The sequence below is a fragment of the Coturnix japonica genome, chromosome 7, assembly GCF_054131305.1.
Source record: "Coturnix japonica strain WE chromosome 7, WE-NBRP24, whole genome shotgun sequence".
NCBI classification, from domain to species: domain Eukaryota; kingdom Metazoa; phylum Chordata; class Aves; order Galliformes; family Phasianidae; genus Coturnix; species Coturnix japonica.
The window spans coordinates 20,675,869-20,695,234 of NC_140669.1; the positions used below are offsets into that span (position 1 = coordinate 20,675,869).

At 40.2% G+C, this 19,366-nt stretch overlaps 1 protein-coding gene across 5 annotated transcripts in view; it reads left to right on the top strand.

Annotated features, from left to right (window-relative positions):
- The window catches only part of UBE2E3 (ubiquitin conjugating enzyme E2 E3), a 56,364-nt gene that overhangs the window by 26,807 nt on the left and 10,191 nt on the right, over positions 1-19,366 (top strand). The window lies entirely within an intron of this gene.

Sequence of the window (19,366 nt, forward strand, 5' to 3'; positions counted from 1 at the left end):
GGGCGTAGCACTCAGAGTAGGAGTGCCTATGGGCTCAGGTGTGGGAGAAGGGTGGGCAGCCCCCAGTGCTACGAGTCAGTAAGGGGGGTGAGAGGTAGCTGGGCTCTAGGTCACTTTTCCTGTCTACTTGTATAGGCTTCCTTAACAATGCAAATGGGTTTCTTCTTTTCTTCTTCTCATTCTTTTTCTTTTCAAGCAGTTGTTACTGATGTTCTGCTAGCACCTAGAAATGCCTGCCAGAGGTTTCTGATGTGCTAATCCCAGTGCGAATGCATTCAGAGGGACAGTTTGCATTCTGCCAGCTGTAACTTGTGGCTTTGCTGCTTGGTGGAAAAAGGTGTGTGGTTATCTTGATAACCCCCAGGTCAGACATGACTAGGAAATGAAGCTCAAGCTGTTGTCCTGCTTAGGGAAGTAGTACTAGCCCCTTGTAGAGGGTTTTAAAGATCCTGATCTTTGGTGGAAGTCAGTCGAGCATACCTTCTATACAATTTAGTGGTTTCACACAATTCCAGTGGTTTCTATCTAAGGTGAAGAAAGTGTGATCTGGATGTACTCTGAACATTGTGCATAAATGCACATGTAAGCCAGATGATAAGCTCATTGATCTCAGACCTTCTGCCTCTGGGCTGTCTGATTTGCATCTCTTGCATATGTTAGCTGTGCATGTAAACAAGCAGTGACCCAAACTGGGGAGGAGCAGTTTCTGCAAAGGCTTTGGGGCTGCAGTCTGGGTGGGTGGGTGGTGAAATAAAACATCAGCTTTGGAGTCAGTGTCTTTCTGAGCTGTCCTCTATTGCAAGAGTAGCTTCAAGGCCCTAGCAACTGCTGCTGATAATTCTCCTTGTTTGTTTTATTGCTTGACAGCTCTGGTTTGAATAGGAGATAATCTAAGTCTCACTAAGAATTTTCAGTTATCTGTTTTAACCTCTGTGTATTTTAGTGGTTGTGAGGAGGTTTGTGGATTGTCTGTACGAGTGGCTGTCGTCTTCCTCTATGCAGAGCCAAGCTTCATGGGGTGCTGTTACCATTCCAGGAGATCACATAAAATGTATCCAATGTCTTACCTGGTGCTTGGCATGAGAATTTCTCTGCTTTGCTTGAGTCAGTTGTAATAGAAAAATCCTTTGGCTTGCCCTCAGCATCCGCAACACATTTTTATGAAATTGCAGTTCATTTCATTCCACTTATGTTATTTCAGCGATTATTCTCTGAAATAACACTTGTTATCTGTTCTGTGCATGTGGGGAAAAAAAGCCACATTAAGTGCCAGAGTCCAACAGCTGAGAATTGCTTCAGCTCTTGAGGACAGAACTGCAGCAAAGTGTGAGGTCTTACATGAAATGCTGGGCATATTTACAAAGCACACACAAGGTTTGTTGCATGGCAGAGCAGTGCGGGGTTCTGCACTGCTTCCCTTGGGATCTGTTGCTGCAGGAGCATTGAGCCATTGAGCTGCAGGAACTTTCAAAAGGTAGAATTTTGTAGAGGAACAAATACCGTAAAGATAAAACAACAAATATCACTTCATCTAGAGGGCTGCAGTGCAGAAGTGTGACTGGATCCCAGAAGATCCAGAGAGCGGCACAGCTGAGACAGGTCAGTGTGTGGTGGGAGAGCAGCTCTGTCTGCTCCTGTTAGTGCTTTTGCGGAGAAGGAGGCAAGACAATTGGCACAGTGTACTTCTCAGGAGATGCTCTTCCCCTGCCTTTTTTCTTTTAGTGCTACAGGAAAACTGCAGTATTGAAATAGAAAGAAAAATGATCCTTTTGCATGGAAGCAATGCAATAGAAAAAGCAGAAGATCAGGCTGAAGCTTGCTGGCAGAAAGTAAGATTTTTGAGGAAACAGCAGTTCAATGGGACATTTGTGTAAAGCTGTTAAATGAGGCTTGCAAGTTAGGCTCATCCATGTGCATCCCCCCCACCTCTGAAGGTGAAGCTTTGTGCTGTTTTTTAAGAAGCTTCATGAATCATCTGGGGATTCTCCAGCTGAAGCAGGGAGACAGCTGTTATACTCTCCTTAGAGGCTGGAAAACATCAGCATGCCACCAGGCCTGCTTATATTACATGTTCTAAACACATCCTGTTCCTTTTTTCTGTCTGTTATTCATCAAAGGGTCAGTGCATAGACTGAAAGAAAGGGACTTAGAAGGGCAGAGCCCCTTGCTAATTATGAGTAGGACACCTTGTAACAAACAAATGAGCTGGAGGCAGCCTCCCAAGTCCTCTAATTCCTGTTGTCCAGACCCACGTAGGAGTGGTGGTGGTCACTTTCCATTGGGCTGTTCACCAGTGCTCCATTCCTAGGTGTCTGCTCCCTGGCTGAAGCTGGTGCTGTGGGGTGAAAGCAGGGTTGCTGTTTGCAGGGTAAGCATCTCTCCTTAGCAGTGAATGTGTCAGAACAGACACCAGTGTGAGTGCTTGCCAATTAACTCTAAGGCTTTTATTTGGCAAATGCGGGGCTGTACAAGGAAAGGCACTTGGGGATGTGGAGAAATGTGCTCAAAAGACACATCTATGCAGCTGCATCTCCTGGGTGTGCTCTGAGCTTTCTGTGGCCCAGGCACTCTGTCTCACCTGCCCAGGTGCACCCCAAGATCTGCAGTCTCCAGCAGAAGGCCAGGGCAGGTAGCATTTTCTGCAGTGGGCACAGGGAGGTTTACTCTGGCTGTTGTCTTCTATGTGTTCTCTCTGGCAGCTTCCACCTGCTGCCTGTTGGCCTCAGAGAGCATCTCATGATCCCAATGCTGGCAGCAGAGGCCTGGTGTGGACAGCAGGGCCTTGTGGCCAGCTGTCACTGCCAGATCCTCCCTTGCTCTGGCTCCCCTGCCTCACTGTCCAGACAACTTTTCAGCAGCATCCTAGTCCTTCTGGGATCTCTCTTATAATCCCTGGCTTTTAGCTTCAGGCACCAGGATTTTTCTTTGAATGACTTTTCTGGGTGGCTTTTCACTTTGTCCACAGGTGTTTCTGGCATTTTTGGCTGCCTTCTAGGCTGAACATGACAATGACTGAATTTTTCCCTCTCCTCCTTTTGCTGCTGGGCAGTCAGATTGTTACCTGCTTGAAAACCTCTCTAGCCATGAAAGAGCCCAGGGATGCATGAGGAGGGTTGAGTAAGCATTGTACAAGCAGAGCAGGAGGGAGGAAAGGCAGCTGGCCACAGCAATGTGCTAGAAGAGATGAGCCCTGTGTGTGCAGATATAAGAGGGCAAGGAGTCATTTACAGTGTGAAAGAGGCTTAAAATAGGCTTAAAAATAATTGGCTTAAGCCTATTCAATACTTTTTCTTTTTTTCTTTTTTTGGGGGGTGGGGGGGATGGGTTTTGAAAGCATATATTGACATGTTTATAAACAGTGCCAAGACAAGAGTTTGTGGTTGATTTGTTGATGGAGGAGCAGGGACTTGGGTAGTCTGTGTTTGCTGGCAGGGCAGGTGGTCCTGTCTGGTCTCAGACAAAACAAAGCAGAAAACAAATTGAGATGATGGAAGTTAAGGAACAGGCTGTTGTTAGATGTGTAATCTCAGACAGGCATACTGATACTGCAGCTGTAAAGGTAGATGAATACATAAGGGTGAAAAAGATTTTATTCAGTAGACAGGATAGCGGCAGCCATGAGAGTTACTTTACATTTTTATTAGGCATTCTCATTAAGGCAACGGGAGAGTAGGATTTATACTTCTCTCATATCATAAGGTGTATATGGGATATTTCACTACTGGAACACTTAAACACCTAAGACTAATGAGAAGATCTTTTCAGGGCTCTTGAATTGTTTTATAGCTTATGGTAACTAAAAGTTATGTTTATTTCAGGAAACATTATTTAACTGGTAGAGAAATGTGTGTGTTGAGTGCTGCGGAGGTTGTCATGTGTATGTAATTCAGTGGATGCAACATGTTTACAAGACTCAAATAAGACTGTTTTTCTCATTGCTCAAAAGAACAACGAAGTAACATGAAAAGTTTCTGTAACTTGTAACAGATGGTGGAGATTCAGGGAGTGAGATTTTTTTTTTTTTCCTTTAGAACAAATATTAAATCCAAAGAAACTGCAAATCAATTCTTACTGAATCTATTGGAGGTCTGTTTCATTTTCAGTTTTGTTGCCTCTTTTAACACTGTTTATTAATTCATTAGGTACAGTGTTTTTTTTAGCTGTACATTATTAATGTTAATTCCTGCTAATTGTTAAATATTAATTATTGTTACTTCATTAGCTATACATTAAAACATTTTTATGTAGGTGGTTTTAGATCAAAACACAAGTTGCAACCTTTATCTGAGTTTTAAGATAAGTTTGATTCTATTAGCACTTTTCAATGTCTGTAATACAGTGGTGTGTTGGTAGAAAGCACCGCCACTAAGGTTGGTGACAGCAGTCCAGCCTCAGACTGTGCTTGTGTTGTACGCCATTTGGGAGTTCCCTGCTATACTGGAATGCATAGAAACTCTTCTATAGAATTACCCCACTTAGGTTACACATTAGGTACTTTTCCATTGGACTTCACTGTGGTGTGTAAAGTCAAACGAAATCTTCAGAGAAGGAGAGAATAGAATAGAAAGCCTTCCTGTAATGCATTTGCTGCAGGATATTTCTGAAGTTATTTCAGATCGTAAGCTTTATCTGTTTAAGAACAGAAGGTAATACTGACTTATACAGCGATCTGATTTATCACGTTAAGGCTTATGTTAGTTGACCACTTGCTGCTGACACTTGTCATGTTTCTAGGATAACAGAGTGGAGCCGCTGTCTGACTGTCCATAACCGGAGGATGATGCTCCTCTCTGCTCTGGTCCACTTCTCTCTTCTCCTGCATGAGCCCTGCTGACAGCAAAGCAGCAGTAATATGAATTCCTCTGTTGGGTTTGGACCTGAACAAATTGCTGTTCAGTCACTTTTGGATGTGCTTTTGATCACTGCCCTCCTAAGTGGGAATCATGATTGTGTCCAGCTGCTCCAGATTATTTAAGTTTTTGTGAATCTGTGTTTGTTCTGGAAGAACCCCACTGGAATGAAAGTGTAAAGTGCCAAGTGTATCTTTGGCTGCACTGAACAAATCCCTGTATGATAGCATGTTTCAGTTTGTTTTTCAACAGTAGAGTGGTTTTGTTGAAATTTCAGTGATCATAAATAGCCTTTGGAAGTTAACATAGCATCACTGTACAGAAAAGAAGTCAAAAGAGGTTGTTCCTTGAGGTTGTTACTGCAGACTGTGTTCGTTTGTTGCTGTGTTAGAGAATTTCTGCCATAACAAAGATGTGTTCACTCTTTCAAAAAGGCATTTCCAATCTAAAATCAGTAACACTTCCAGTGTAGGACATACTGTCAGCCCTTTTGTTGCCGAATGAGGCAGCAGCCAGAACCCTTTTATAGTTGGATTTCTCTTTCTTTCTAACCCTTTGCAAGCACCTTCATTGGATTATAGTTACTTTTCCTGCAGTGAGTTTGCTGACAAAGTCAAGTTCATTTTTTGTTATAAGCAAATGACTCCCTGCATCAGTACAATTTATTTTTGGCATTTCTGAGGAAAGCATGATACAAAGAAAGCCTATAGAATGTGAGGTTTCATCTGTAAGGGCTCAGGCCTTTCTAGTTGGTTGTTGAGTTTTTGGTTTTGTCTTCACAGTGCACGTTTGACCTGTTGAAGTGTGAAGGAGGTGTTTGAAAGCTCCTCAGAGTTACAGAGTAGGGCATAGCACAGGCACTGTCAAGTTGATAGAGATCTGAATTATGTGTGTCAGCAACTCATTGCAGCTAAGCAAGGAGCCGCTTATTCCTCTGACTACATGAGAGCTATCTATGAGAACAGTCTCCTAAACACTTGTGGTTCTGTGTGGCAAGACTGTCTCACCGTGTGACTGAAGTCAAGATGCCTGAAGTGTCTTAGGAAAAAAAACCTCTAGAGAAGTGTTAAAGTATTCCTGTTTATGCAGTTTACACTGGCAAGTTAACGTCACTGCATTGACTTGTGGCACACGCATGTGGCTTGCATGTGGCTAACAAATTAGATTAATAATAATATAACACATTATTCCCTGTAGCATTGGAACTGTGTTCGAAGTGGTCATTTTGTGGGTTATGTTTGCAGTGAACCTGGCTCAGCCTATCAGCCAAGATCATTGCTAAAATTTGGGTATCTCTGAGTGGCAGGACATAGGGTAAGGACAATCTGCCCTGTAGGTTATAGATACAAGATACCTGTTTTATTATAAAGTGACATCTATAAAATTGTGTAGATGTACTTAAGATAAAAATGTATAGCCTAAAGATAATTTTAAGAACATGTGGGAATAATTACAATTAAGATTGTGACATATAACTTCAGATTTAGTGTTTTCTAGCTTGTGAGTATTTAATCAAACATCCCTAATATTTTTTTTTTTTTTTATTATTATTTCTGTTCTTTGCTATTGTAATATTTCTGAACTATAAGGAAAAGTTTCTGAGGTAGAATAATTGCTGACAGCAGACATACAAGCTCTGTGCCAGATCAAAGTATTTCAGGTAATGATAACAAATTTGCATTGGTATGCTTGTTTGAGATTAAGATGAAAACAGAGGCAGTCTATCATCATCTTCAGACTGTGGTTATAGCAAAAAAAAGGATAGATTATAGCTATATTATTACACAGCGTACAGAAACTAATTAAAAAATGTTGTGCTGTGCACAAAGAGGATCTCTTTGCCTTCAAAATACTCAAAATTAAGAAAATATATTCTGGTTTTCTGGTTATGTGATTATCACAGCATGCTGTGCAGAAAAGTTTGAGAGATAATACTTATCCAGTCTGAGTATCAGTCTAAAAAGAGTTACTAAAGTGCTGAAGAAAGGTAGTCAGGCATTGCTCTCACTCTATTTGATGAATATTTTCATTAGATATGGAGCAGGTAACTGTCATTTGTCATTAAAACAGGTATTTTCTTCCTCCAGTCCCTTGAATTTTGAGGAAAGTGAATTTTGCCTTCACTGTAGGAAGACTGTCTTCTCTGCAAGTGGAGTAATTGTTTGAGGGAGAAGCAGGGACATGTTTGAGAGCAGAGGAAGACATTGGAAACTGGAGGGAACACTTTTTCAGCTGGTCCACGTGGACAGAGAGAGAGGTAGAAACAATGCAGGGCAGTCTCCAATGGGTGAGGTTTTAGGGGGAGATGCTCACCTTACATTGCTGAAGGAGGTGGAGAGTGTTGACGGTGGAGTGGAACGGTGCAGAAAAGCTTGAAAACTTCCAATGTGAGGAGGTTAGACATGTACAGTCCACAGAAGTACATTACTTTTTTGGACCTGACTTGTCAAGATCTTTAGAGTGTTAGAGATTTTAAGGCTCAGGTATTTGAGGGATGTCTCTTTACTGCTTCGCACCAGCTGTCTCAGGAGCATGCTCAAGCTCCTGTGGTGCATCCCCATGGCACCCGCTCTTCACAGCATGGCTAATTCTCTCTTTTCTGTGCTCGACAAAGTTCTCTCTTCATCAGACTGCAGGTCAGAATTTGTAGCTACAGTATAACTGAGTTTGACTGTGTGTTGTCAGTTTTTAAGTGACTGATTGAATTCTTGTTTATAGGAAGGCTTGGCATACCCACTGAGTTGATTCACATAGCGCAGAAATGACAGCCTGCAGAGTGTATGTAACACTTAAAAAGAAGAAAAATGCTAGGAGGTATGATCAAGAATATATCCTCATGGTGCACTGTGCTTCAGGTTATAAATCACCATTTTTACAACATCAGTGGTGTAATGCCTATTGCTAAGAGTGGGCTGCACCTCACATAAGCCAGGTGAGCCAGCAGCTGATGAGGTGGGGATGGATGCTGGAGGGCTCTCTGGGCTGATCTTTAATGATGCTGTGATGCTGTGCTCTGTAGCATTTCGGATGCACCTGCAAGTGTTCTAGAGCAGCTGCTCTAGAGCATGTTAGGGAAGCAGTTTTTCACCAAGTCACTCACCAAAGCGCCATAGTCTGAAATTTCTTAATTTTTAAAGAATTCTTCAGTTTTTCTAGCAGTCAGGATATCATGGGTAGCTAATGGCCATGGAAGAAGATGATATAAATAACTGTTAGCTTTTTGACAGGCAAAACTTAGGATTGGCTCTTCAGAACTGACAACAGCAACTATTCTACTAAATATAAGTGAAGCGTATGGATAAAATCATATAGGATTTACTAGTGTCATCACTTCAGCATTGATTCTCAGCAGCAGAGTAGTACCAGATTTTGCAGTACTTCCCTTCCTAAAATATGTTTTGAACAGTTTATTGCTTTTAGTCTGATTGGGGGGGAAAAAAATACACTGCTGCTGCCTTAGCATTATGTTTTTAGTTTACAAATAATGTATCCATGTTAGGCCTCCAGTTCACCACCTGTTCTTAGTTCAAGAACATGATTCTACATCCACAAAAGGGAGAAACTCTTCTGTGTTGTTACACTGAATTATTTCTAATGAATAAGACCTCTTTCTTGCTTTCTTCTCAAGGCATGAGGAATGTAATGTTGTAGGAACATGCAGTGTAAGGGTCAGGTCTTTTCTCTGAGTTTTGCATGTTATCATATTGGAGCTAGCATATGGCTGTTGTCTGTGGTGCTAGTAATTTTCTATCCATCAGTGATGGCATTGGTCTCAGTTGTGAGTAGCAGAAGATCTGTTCTGGGACATTGGAGAGGGACTGTGCACTGAGTGGCGTTAGGTGCTGATGGGCATTGTGATGGCTTCCAGACCTGGGTTTGGTCTGTGGAGGTGTCATAGGGGGACCTGGGCTTCCCAAGGAAATATTTATTAAAAGGAAAATGAGGTTTTAAAATAGCTTTTGCCTTTTCCTGTAAAGGTTAAAATAAAGTAATCAAGCATATGGCTCTTCTGTAGAGAAATAAATACAAAGGTTCTCCTTAGCAGCAACTGGTCACCTTGATGAGCTGGATGTGAATCTTGGCTTCTTGTGTGACATTGATTTGTACAGAAACTGTGCCTGTCTCAAAAGCTGCCTGGAACTGTGCACTGTTGGAGAGCTGATGTACTCATTGAGCTTTTTCTGTTTGGGTTCTACATCAGCTGAGCAGCAAGGTAGATGTTAGCAGTGCCTCATCATTGTAGTCAGTGGCAGTCTGGTTTGAGATTCAGCAGAAGAAATGAAATTCATGGAGCAATGCAGTTTGAGAACAGTTTAGAGGGGAAAAAGAATATCTCCGCTCCACACTCACAGAGGGCAAGCAGCTGATGTTCCTTCATTTAAGTCATGCAGTATTTCAGTGTTCTACTTAGTGTGGGGAAGGGACTTTTCAGGGCAGGCAGTCAGAGGTAAGGTGCCTAGCAGCAAAGAACCTGCAGAAAGCGGAGGGAGCTGGGGAGGGAGACACCAGGGCTGTCACAAGGGTGGAACACGTCCAAGTACATTATGTGGGTGTGAGTGGGCAGCTGTAACTGCAGAAATGTTTCCCTGTGGGCTTCCTGTCAAAAAATATCAGTTCTGTAGCTGTATTTTTGGTATCTGCTCTTCTGCTTCTTTCTTTAAGGTGGAAATTCTCAAAGTGTGCCTGGAAGCAAGATTTATTTACTTCTTAATTGTCAAAGTTCTCATTCTTCCTCTTTTTGTTACAAAAGGGTGGAGAAGGAATGAAGGAAAAGTGTAATGCCATTTTCCTTTCGTTTATTTCTTTCTTTTGCCCTCTGTCATTCTCCATGTTTCCTCTTGTTTGGTTGTTCTGATTTATTTATTTTTTTCCTTGGTGGGTAGAGTGTGTGTGTGTTCTAGTGTTGAAAGGGGTGAACTTAAAGGAAGCTGATGTGATGTCTCTGGTTTTGCCATTTAATTGTGTGACTTTTTGAGTAAAACCAAAGCATTCCTTATCTGTAATACTTGTGCTGCACAATCCTTGAGCTACTGCTGGGCTTTGCGTATTCATGTGGTTTAGGGTAGCAAAGTCTCCCCTGTAAGTGAATGGTGAACCTTTAAAGATGAATTCAAGTGATGTGAGTTCTTTTGCTTGTTCTTTTTGGTGTTTATTCTGTTTTTCCTTGCACTTAAATTATTTGTTTGGCTAAATGCCATCTTAATCTTTCCTATTAAAAAAGAAAACAACAACAAAAAGAAGCAAAGGCTTAAAATTATACAAAACCCATTCACTATCGGACCCTTTTGAGGGCCAGGGAATTTCCAGTGTGTTTCTTCTTTCACTAGCTCCATGCTTTATACTTTACTTTTTAGCAAAACAGTTTTTTAACAAGTATGAGTGTTTGCTAGCAACAGCACCTGAAATGAACATGGTTAGTGAAGAGTCGCTTAATTTGGGGTATAGCTGCTCCTTCCATTCTGACAGTCCTGAGAAGTTGGTATTTCCTGAATGCTTCTGCATTTTTTTGCTACTTTAGTTGGTATTCCGGGGGAAAATATGCTATTTATAATGGACAGTTTTTATGTTGCAAGAAATGCATTCTGTGTTAGCCTTTTTATCCAGTGCATCTAAATAAATGTAATAGTGAATATTGAAAGGGATATTTTCACATAGCCAGCATCTACAAGGATAGAATTTGTGCAAAATGAAGTTCTGGTTTTAGTCATGACAAAATGCTTCCAGCACCTTTGTAATCTAGAAGCTTGGGTGTTTTGTATTTCTTTTAAGTGCAGATTGTTGCTTTGTTTTGGCCAAAGAGGTTTAAATAAGGTGACTTTGATGTTAAAGGAACATTTCTGCTATAGAGTTCACAAAAAGCCATATGTCACCAGTTCCTCATAGCCCTGGGTGTAGGACACATCCCAGGGAGACAGCAATCTGCAGCACAGTGTCAGTATTCATGAATGGAATGGTGTTAGATGGAAGCTGGAGCAGTTCTCAGGGCTTGGAAGGCTTCACCTCAGCACTGTTTGGCTCCAGCTGGACAGAACTTTGACCAAGCACAGTTACATCAGAGGAAACATCTGATTTGGTCCGCTTTTCAGCCCCTTGTACGATTTGCACCAAAGTTATCCTCAGTAAATGTAATGTTTTAGTGACCATATGTTTGGCAAACCATGTAAATAATTTACAACCATTGTTTGTATTTTTGTTGTTCTGAATTTATTTTAAAGAAACAGCCCAAAGTGCTGTTACCAGAATGAATAAATTTGCACATAAATCTGGATAGGCCCATCCTTCTGCTCAGATCTCAATAAAAGTGTGTTTAATTCATTAGTTTCATGCTGAACTGTTAACTTTTTAGGTTGTTTTACTAGGAGAGAACAAAGAACTCCCAGCTTGTTGAAAATTTGTTAAATAAAAATAAGGATGAAAAGGTTCCAGAAGAGCTGATGTTAAGCATTGTGGAGTGGATGAAGTTGTGCAGATTGGAAAGATTTACAAGACATCTGGTAATTAGCTTCCAGCTCCTATGGAGCTTTGCCCTGTGAAAGTTACTGCTGCTGCTGGAAGGGGAGGAGAGCAGGAAGGAGATGAAATGTGACCCTGCAAAGCCAGGTCTTTATTTTCACAGATTATCAGTGCACTACTGAGGCCTGATGGCAACCTTCTGGAAAACTACCTCCTACGAAGAAAAAACAAAAACAAAACAAAAAAAACCTCAGCATCTTTTCTTATGGTTGTCCCCTGCTGCACTTGGCTTCGTATGGAGGGGAAGAGAAGCAAGTTATCAAGGAGATTTTTCCAGCCTGAGCCAATATGCCAGGCTGACCCAGAGCAGCCTGCAGAGCCCCTGCCTGGCCCCAGGCATGGTGATGTTCAGTTCGAGCTTCTCATCATTATTATTTCTATTATTGCTACTGCTGTGACTTACCAGCGCTAGTTTTTAAAATCCACTGAGGAGGATTTAAACAAGAAAGATTTTTCTGTTTTGGATTCATTTTATAAGTTATCTTTTGGGAGCATTTCACCACACTGTGAGTACAGGATAAGCTGTGTTTGTGGTTTCTGAAATTCTGATGTAGGAATGTTGAAACACTGTTAGGGCACCACAGAGACCTAGTGCACGTTACCCTTGAGCCTTTGCAGGCTTTGCTTCTGTGCCCACCTCTGCTCCTCATTGCTTTCAGCAAGTCATTGCCCTGTCATCTGTATTTTTCTGTCTGTAAGACAGAATATTGATCTTGACTTGCAGTAAAAGCCACAGTAAAAGTGCAAAATAATGTATTTGCTTGTTTGTTTCTTTGCAAACATTTAATCATCTACAAATCAGGAATCCATTCCAGCAGGCTAACTGCTCATTTAAAAAATGTATGTTCTCTCAGCTCTGAATTTAAGTACCAGAGTGAGCAGTGTGTCTGAATATAATTTTCCTAGAAATTGTGTACTTTTAAACCTTAAAATTAGGCTTTTTTTGGGGGGGAAGGGGGAGGGAAGGAAAAAAAAAGAGGTTTATTGAGATGAGTTGACATCAATAATATTTTTCCTGGATTGCACATGTAAGCAAATGTGCAAGTAATGCTCAATAAGTTATGTGAGTGATTGAAAATACTTCAGGAGTAGGTTTATAAATTAATACATGAATATATACCAATAGATAGTATTAGGACATATTAGAAGAGATCCTTTGTTTATAATCTAATTAATTTTGCAGGGATAGCAGTTAATTATATTCTTTCTACCAGTAAATTGTGTTTCCAGTCTCAAACAGACATAAACAGTGTGAGCCTTTGTTGCTGAGCTGACAGTTACCATGTGCTCTGTTTGACTATGGCTGTAATTCCTGAATGCAGCACAACTGGTGTTAGAACCATATCCATGGAAAAGACAGATTTAGCTCTCCCACAGAGGTTGGTGCTGTGTATACACTTTTGCCTTGCCCAAGTCCTTAGTTGCTATATCCCAGTGCTGCTATGTTCTCAGCTGCTGCCTTGGTCAGCCTGAATTTGAGCACCAGGAGAGAAGTTACATTTATTTTTAATAGTATTTACAATAAAAAAGATGAGTCCCACTTACTTTCATCTTTTTCCACACCTTTGTCTGTGTGTAACAGTGATTTGAGCTCCGTGGCAAAGCTCTGGGATGCTGCTTTCTCAGCTCATCCTTCTGCCTGTCAGTTGCCTTAGAGGAGGCGTATAAATGCTCGTTGGGAAAAGCAACTCATTAAATTAACATTGTTGGGAGGCAATGGCTACACTTGGAATAAAACTGTGGTGTTTTTTTTTTTTTTTCAATAAACAGATTTTACTGAGTGAGATGTGTTTCACTTAGATGGTTATTCAGTTTTTTCTGGTCTGATTATTATTTTCATATTTTTCTTTGGTGTGGTATCATTTCAGTAGGGTAAATAAGCTTTCTTTATCAAAAATTGATTTCTGTATGTCGTGGTGCTTTCTCAATTTCACTGAATTGCTATGCTTTTGCGGTTAAAACTGCTATTCACGTGGGTTTAAAATGCTTTTATTACACATTACACTTCTGTCTATGCTAAGTGCTGGTTCAGTTGTCTAGTTGTCTCTCATTCTGTTTTATATAAAGCAAGTTTATTTTTTCAACTTCTGAGGCTAGAACTGCCTCAATTGCTCTGCCTGATTGGTGATGGGTACAGAGCTGAGCTCATATTCTAGCACCTGCCTGATGCATGGTACAGCTACTGCGCACACCTTTGGCTACTAAGTGCTGTGTGCCAAACAGCTAAGGAACAGAATGGGAAACAGGCAAAGGCTGGATGCTGTGACTCTGCTTGTGTAAAAAGAGCAAGTATAGGGCTGCACAAGTTGTGAAAGAATGTGAACCACATGTTATTCTCAATACAGAAAATGTAGTGAGAGTGAAACAAAGTAGCTAGTCATAAGGGCCAGGTAGTAATCACAGCTGTGTCCTAGAAAGAGTCATACTTATTGACAGGAACTAAAGCTTGTGTTGCCAACAGCAGTATCTGAGTAAGTGGAAGTGATAGTAGCTCTGTTTCCTTACGCTTATGAAGGTCTTTCACAGACTACATCCCTACAGCATTGACCATAAGAGCAGCCTGACTGCTGAGGAGCCTGCTTGACACACACGCTATGTGTCTTTTAATAGAGAAGCAGGGTGCTTGATTTTCAGGCACTGCTGATCTGCCCACATTAAGCACTAAGTTTGCTTCAAAATGTTTTGCTGCTTTGACAGCATACAAACACTCCATTTTGTGCTTTTCAAGAGGAGGAACATTTTTTAAATGGTATAAACGTGATAAAGGACACTTCAAAGAGCAGAGTGTCTGCATCTCCTGCTTTAGGCTCTTGTTTAGTGTCTTGCCTCAGATCTGAGGGCATTCCTTTTAGTAGAGAACATCAACCTCCAAAAAAATGAGAGTTTAAAAGCCAAGAAGCTGCTCTTAGCCTAGGCTTCATGTAGCACAGAATCTGACTTGACATGGTGTTTCTGCATCTGCTTTTGATGGTAATGAACTTCAGGAAACAGGGAGGTAGTCTGGAAGCTGTGGATCTCAGCAGTGTGGCTTAAAGGTGGTTATTTAGTCACTGCCAGCTCCCACTCCTCAGTGTCGCTACAGCCCTTTCCAACTCCAGGCTCCTGCCTTGCTCATTTTGAAAGGCTGAGCTGCAAACAGAAGCATAATTCTTGCAGTTGTTTTGGAGAACTTCCAGGAGTCAGTCATACTGGAAATGAAATGGGCAGTGGGGCTGGGAGCAGACCACATGGATGTGGGCTCTATGAGATGCTTGAAGTAATTTCAGAGAGTTTGTAAACCATATGCACCTAAGCAGCAGGTATAAAGTAAACAGCAAAGTTATTTTTATGATTAAACCAGTATGTAAATTATATTACACATGTTTGCCAGACTTCTGTACTCTTGTCATCACCTTTCATGTTCTTTTTCCCATCAAGTTAGTCACCTGTAGCTGCAGAATTGCAAGTTCTGGACAAAATTAGATTTGATTACAAGCATATTTTGTTGTATGCGCCAAAAGAGACATTTGCATGGCTGTGTTTTTCTGGTATAGGTGAGGAAGGTTTCACTTTTCCTGCTGCAATTGCAGGAAGTTTGGGATCCCCTCTGTGGGTTTCCATCTCCAGAATGATGGAGTACATGCATTCAGAGGTTCTGGTGAGGATCTGCTGAGTCAGTTCTCTGTCAGCACCAGCAGGTGAGCAAGCTTCAAGAAGAAGCAGAAGGAACTATCTTGATGTTGTAGTGCTATTTAATCTTCCATTTTCCTCAGCTGAGAAACTCAATAATTGTGTAGTGACTGAGATCTGGTAAGTGAAGCTCCATTCTGTCTCAAGGTGGACAGTATATGCTAGATGTAGATTTGTGGGATTTAGCGTGGGTCTTTTGGCAGTACAGCAGAACTGTGACACTGTTGTTCCTGTGGGATGTGGAGAACGTCAGGATTTGTGTGCAGTTCACATTTTGCTTATCAGCTGCAGTAGCTGACTTGGATGTGGATTCCGAAGAGGTGGAAGACACAACTGTCTGCTTTAATTGGCCATTGAGGATTGTGCTGTAAAACAATGAGCTTTCCACTGCAAAAAAATACTATCAAAACTAAAGATTTATGCTGGTTTTACTGCTATGAAGATTGAGTTACACTGAGGCATAGGTGGAAATGGGGAATGTCTTTATGCATGAACTGGAAAGGGTCAGTTTTATTTTTGAGAAATACAGCCTTTTCCTAGTTACAGAAGTTTCCATCGGAATTCTGCAATTTCAAGTTAGCTATTCTACGCAGGGAGCTACAGTGCTACTTTTTCTGTTTTGTTGAACTGTACGGTCTTTGATGTAAAAATGAATGGAGGAAGTATTTAAAAGGAATAATAGAATTACATTTGGAAGCATGTGTGTTCTGGATGGTTAGAAAGACTGCGCTGTTAACTGACTTCAGTGACGGCTATGCAGGCTTCTTTTGAGGGAGAATATTCAGAGCTTGCTATTTAAGAGCATGGCTATCTAGAAGCATTCAGGAAGGCTGTAAAAACATCTAAAAGCATAAAACTAATATTGATGTGTTAAAAGGTCATTAAATCCCTAAGTGGATGCTTCTTACTCGGTATTAATGCATTTTAGTGTAGGCAGACTACCCAACTAGCTGTTTTTGCCCTCTCTTCTGTGTGTGTGTGGGCAAGATGTAAATTTATTGCTGAAGATGAAAGCTGATTTTTAATAAACCATATTCACTAAATTGCACTTTCTCACTTTGGGATATTAGAAGACAGTTTTTGCATGACGCAAACATCATTCAATACTTTAATCATCAAGTTTGCCTTTAGACTTGAATTGTTGGACTGTGCTAACTTTCTTATCAGTTAATGTGCTTTCTGTATTGAAAAACACTGTTTATAGGAAGAGTTCTTTGGGTATTTTTGGCCGGATATGTATTTCTTAAGCAGAAAATATTGTTAATATATTGATCAGTATTTCTAATAGCTTAATAATACGGTATTTTGGGTAGGCAGCAGGGGACTTCATTTTGATAGCTTTAATTGACTTGCAGGCTTAGTCTCGTGAGAACTTCCAGTTATTATTTGTGGGCATAAATCTTTGTAAGTTGACAGTGTTTTTAAAGCCAGTTGTATTTTTAGATCAATTAGATCCTTCATTGAAATTGATTGTTTTAACTGTTCTCTCCCTCAGTCTGAAGCATGTGCGTAAAGGATGCTGGGCATAATGTTGGAATGACTGGGTTATTATTATTATTATTTTTTTATTTTTTTATTTTTTTTTTAATGACATTAGAAGTGTCCTTGAAAATACTGGTAGGAATCCTAAACTAGATGTCTCAGTGTCACTTAACTTCTTGACTTGAAAATGTTTGCCGTGAATGATGGAAGTAATTGATTCCATCATGGGCAGACATCAGAAGTTATGGGTGTACCATTCCCCAGGTACTGTGTGTTTCTCTAAGTGTGGATTGCTAGCATCATTATGGATGGAGGCTGTAACAAATTAAAGAAAAAATACACACATTTCCCAGATAAGTTTTGCTTGTGTTAGTTGAGAAGAATTCACGTGTCATGAAAGACAAGCAAAATTTGCCACGTTTCCTAAATATAGGTTCATCAGTAAGAGATGTTTAGCAGAGGGAAATTTTGAACTGTATTCCAGCAGACTAATTTTTTTGGCAAAGACCTTAGTACAAACTGAGGTTTGTACCCATAAGAAGAAGGCAGCATAATAGTGGTACTGCTGTCTCAGTTGTGGTGATGGGGAGCTGATCTTTTAATGTGTCCTAAATTAGGACTTGTTTCTTATGAACATATGTTGAAATTGCAGAGAATGTTTCCCTTAACTGACTGCCCTCTGTGTTTAATAGAGAGCACAGATAAGAGCTATGGTGCATTTGTGTGAAAGAGTTCTGTACGGGCTTCAAGGTATTTAAAATAAGCCTAATATTCAACATGAACTTTATTCATGCCAGTAAGCCCTGTGATTTCTCTCTTTTATTTATGCATTTATTTATTTCAAAAACAACTCATATTTGTTAAACTTTCTATGTATTGCCTGAAGAGTAGATGGTTATTTACATCTCCGCTCTCAAGAGCACAAACTGAAACAATCTGATATGTTGTGTTACTTGGTTTAAATCCAGTATTCATGTTGTAGTTTATCGAATTACATTCTGGGGATAGATATGTTTTGAAACAAAAGTTACAGGAATTTGACCTGTAAAGGTGGCTGTGTTTGTTCTGGAATATGGAGAGAACCTGAGTAATGTTCTAAGAGCGTCGAGAAAGGTCCTAGGAACCATCAGGAATACAAAAAGGAAAGTAATGCTGAGCTATTGTAGCAATGAAATAATTTGATAGTGCTTTTGGTAGTAGAAAAACTATCTGCTTTCCAAAACACGTTTCTGGGAGTATCACCGTATTACAGCTGTGAAGGAATTATCAAATGATTTGTTAGACAGCTTTCTTTAGTATCAGCACTGCATATTCTCGTACTACTAGCAAGTTTAGTGCTGGCCGTTTTCCTTGTCTAAAGCCTCCAAAAATCATCAATCTGGATCCTTTCTCTTTGGAGGAATTAATAGCCAGTGTGTACTTTGTCAGTTTCCCCTTGAGATACAATTTGGCCTGAATCTTAAGTATGACCACGTGATTACGTTTCTAACCCAGACCATGCAACCTGAAATTTATGCCCTTTTATGCAGCCTGCAGGAGGGCAGTTGATACCTGAATAAGCCTGAAGCCTGGTGTTACAGAGCTAATAGACTGACATTTTGGAACACATATGGTTCGGCAAAGTTGGTTTACAGTGGATCAGTCTTGCCTTTGAGTAACCACGCTGCTTTTGATCTGGTAGTAGGAGCTCTGAAGTTGGATTTACTGCTGCATCGAGCCATGGCCTCAGTCTCAAGTCCTGTTTCACAACCAGCAGAATTAGCAGGGGATCCCTAAGTTAAAAATAGTCTTTTTTTAAGCAGTAATTTCTAGACTTCAGTCTTAAGGGCATGATAGTCTTTTAAGGAAGTGACAGAAGCAAAGGTTTGTACAGTGAACTCGATTTCATATAACTTAAGTTATGAAGAGCCTCTATGGATCTGTTAGAAGCAGTAAATAATGTTTTTCAGCTGACAGATGTAACAGATAGTTCAGTGGCAGATAAAATAATAACAGTTATGCTATATAAATAATACAACAGACTGAAACTTTTTCTTTTTAAGAAATTGTACATAATGTGGAAACCTTATAATATAGAGTGCTTTATCAAAAAGCATTTTCAATGTGAATTTGATATAATGCCTTAGACAACCCACTTGTGTCCCACCACAGCAAAATGCTAGCATCAAAATATCACTGCTACACTTGAGGCTGTTGCTGATAAAAGAGAGTACTTTCTGTGCACAGAGGGTATATTGTTCTGATGCTGTAAGTTTAAGTTCTTAGGCTCTGGCACTGATGATATGAATGCTGAGCACAAGTAAGCCAGAAAGCCCTGGAAAGTAGGCACTGAAAAATAAGGCAAATGGAACTTGCTGTCCATCTTTAACGTTAATTTCTAAAGGTCACAGTACCGGAAGCCACAAAAAGTATGCCTTTTAATTAATGTTCATTTCATTCACTGTGCGTTGTAACCAGTCATACAGAAGAGAATCTCCAAACTTGAGAAGAGTAAGAAAAAGGTAATGGATAAATTTTCTTCAAAATGTTAAAAATAGCAAAGCAGGAAAAGAATCTGAGCAACAACAAATGGGCTTATTTCCATTCCTAGCTTTAAAATATAACTAGTAGTTTGGGATTTGTGCTCTCCAGGCTTCATAGAGTAATGTTTTACTTCAGACACAAGTTTTTCTCTTAATAAAGAATAACATGGAGTCAGCATCAAATGTAGCTAACTTACATTTTCCTTGATGCTTTTTCTTTGTAATTATCACAGTGTCAGTACTATGAAGTTCTATCACCGTATTTGGAGCAGTGTGTATTAGAAGAGTGCTGTTGACAGTCAAAGTGTATTTAGTGAGTACAGAGAGCAG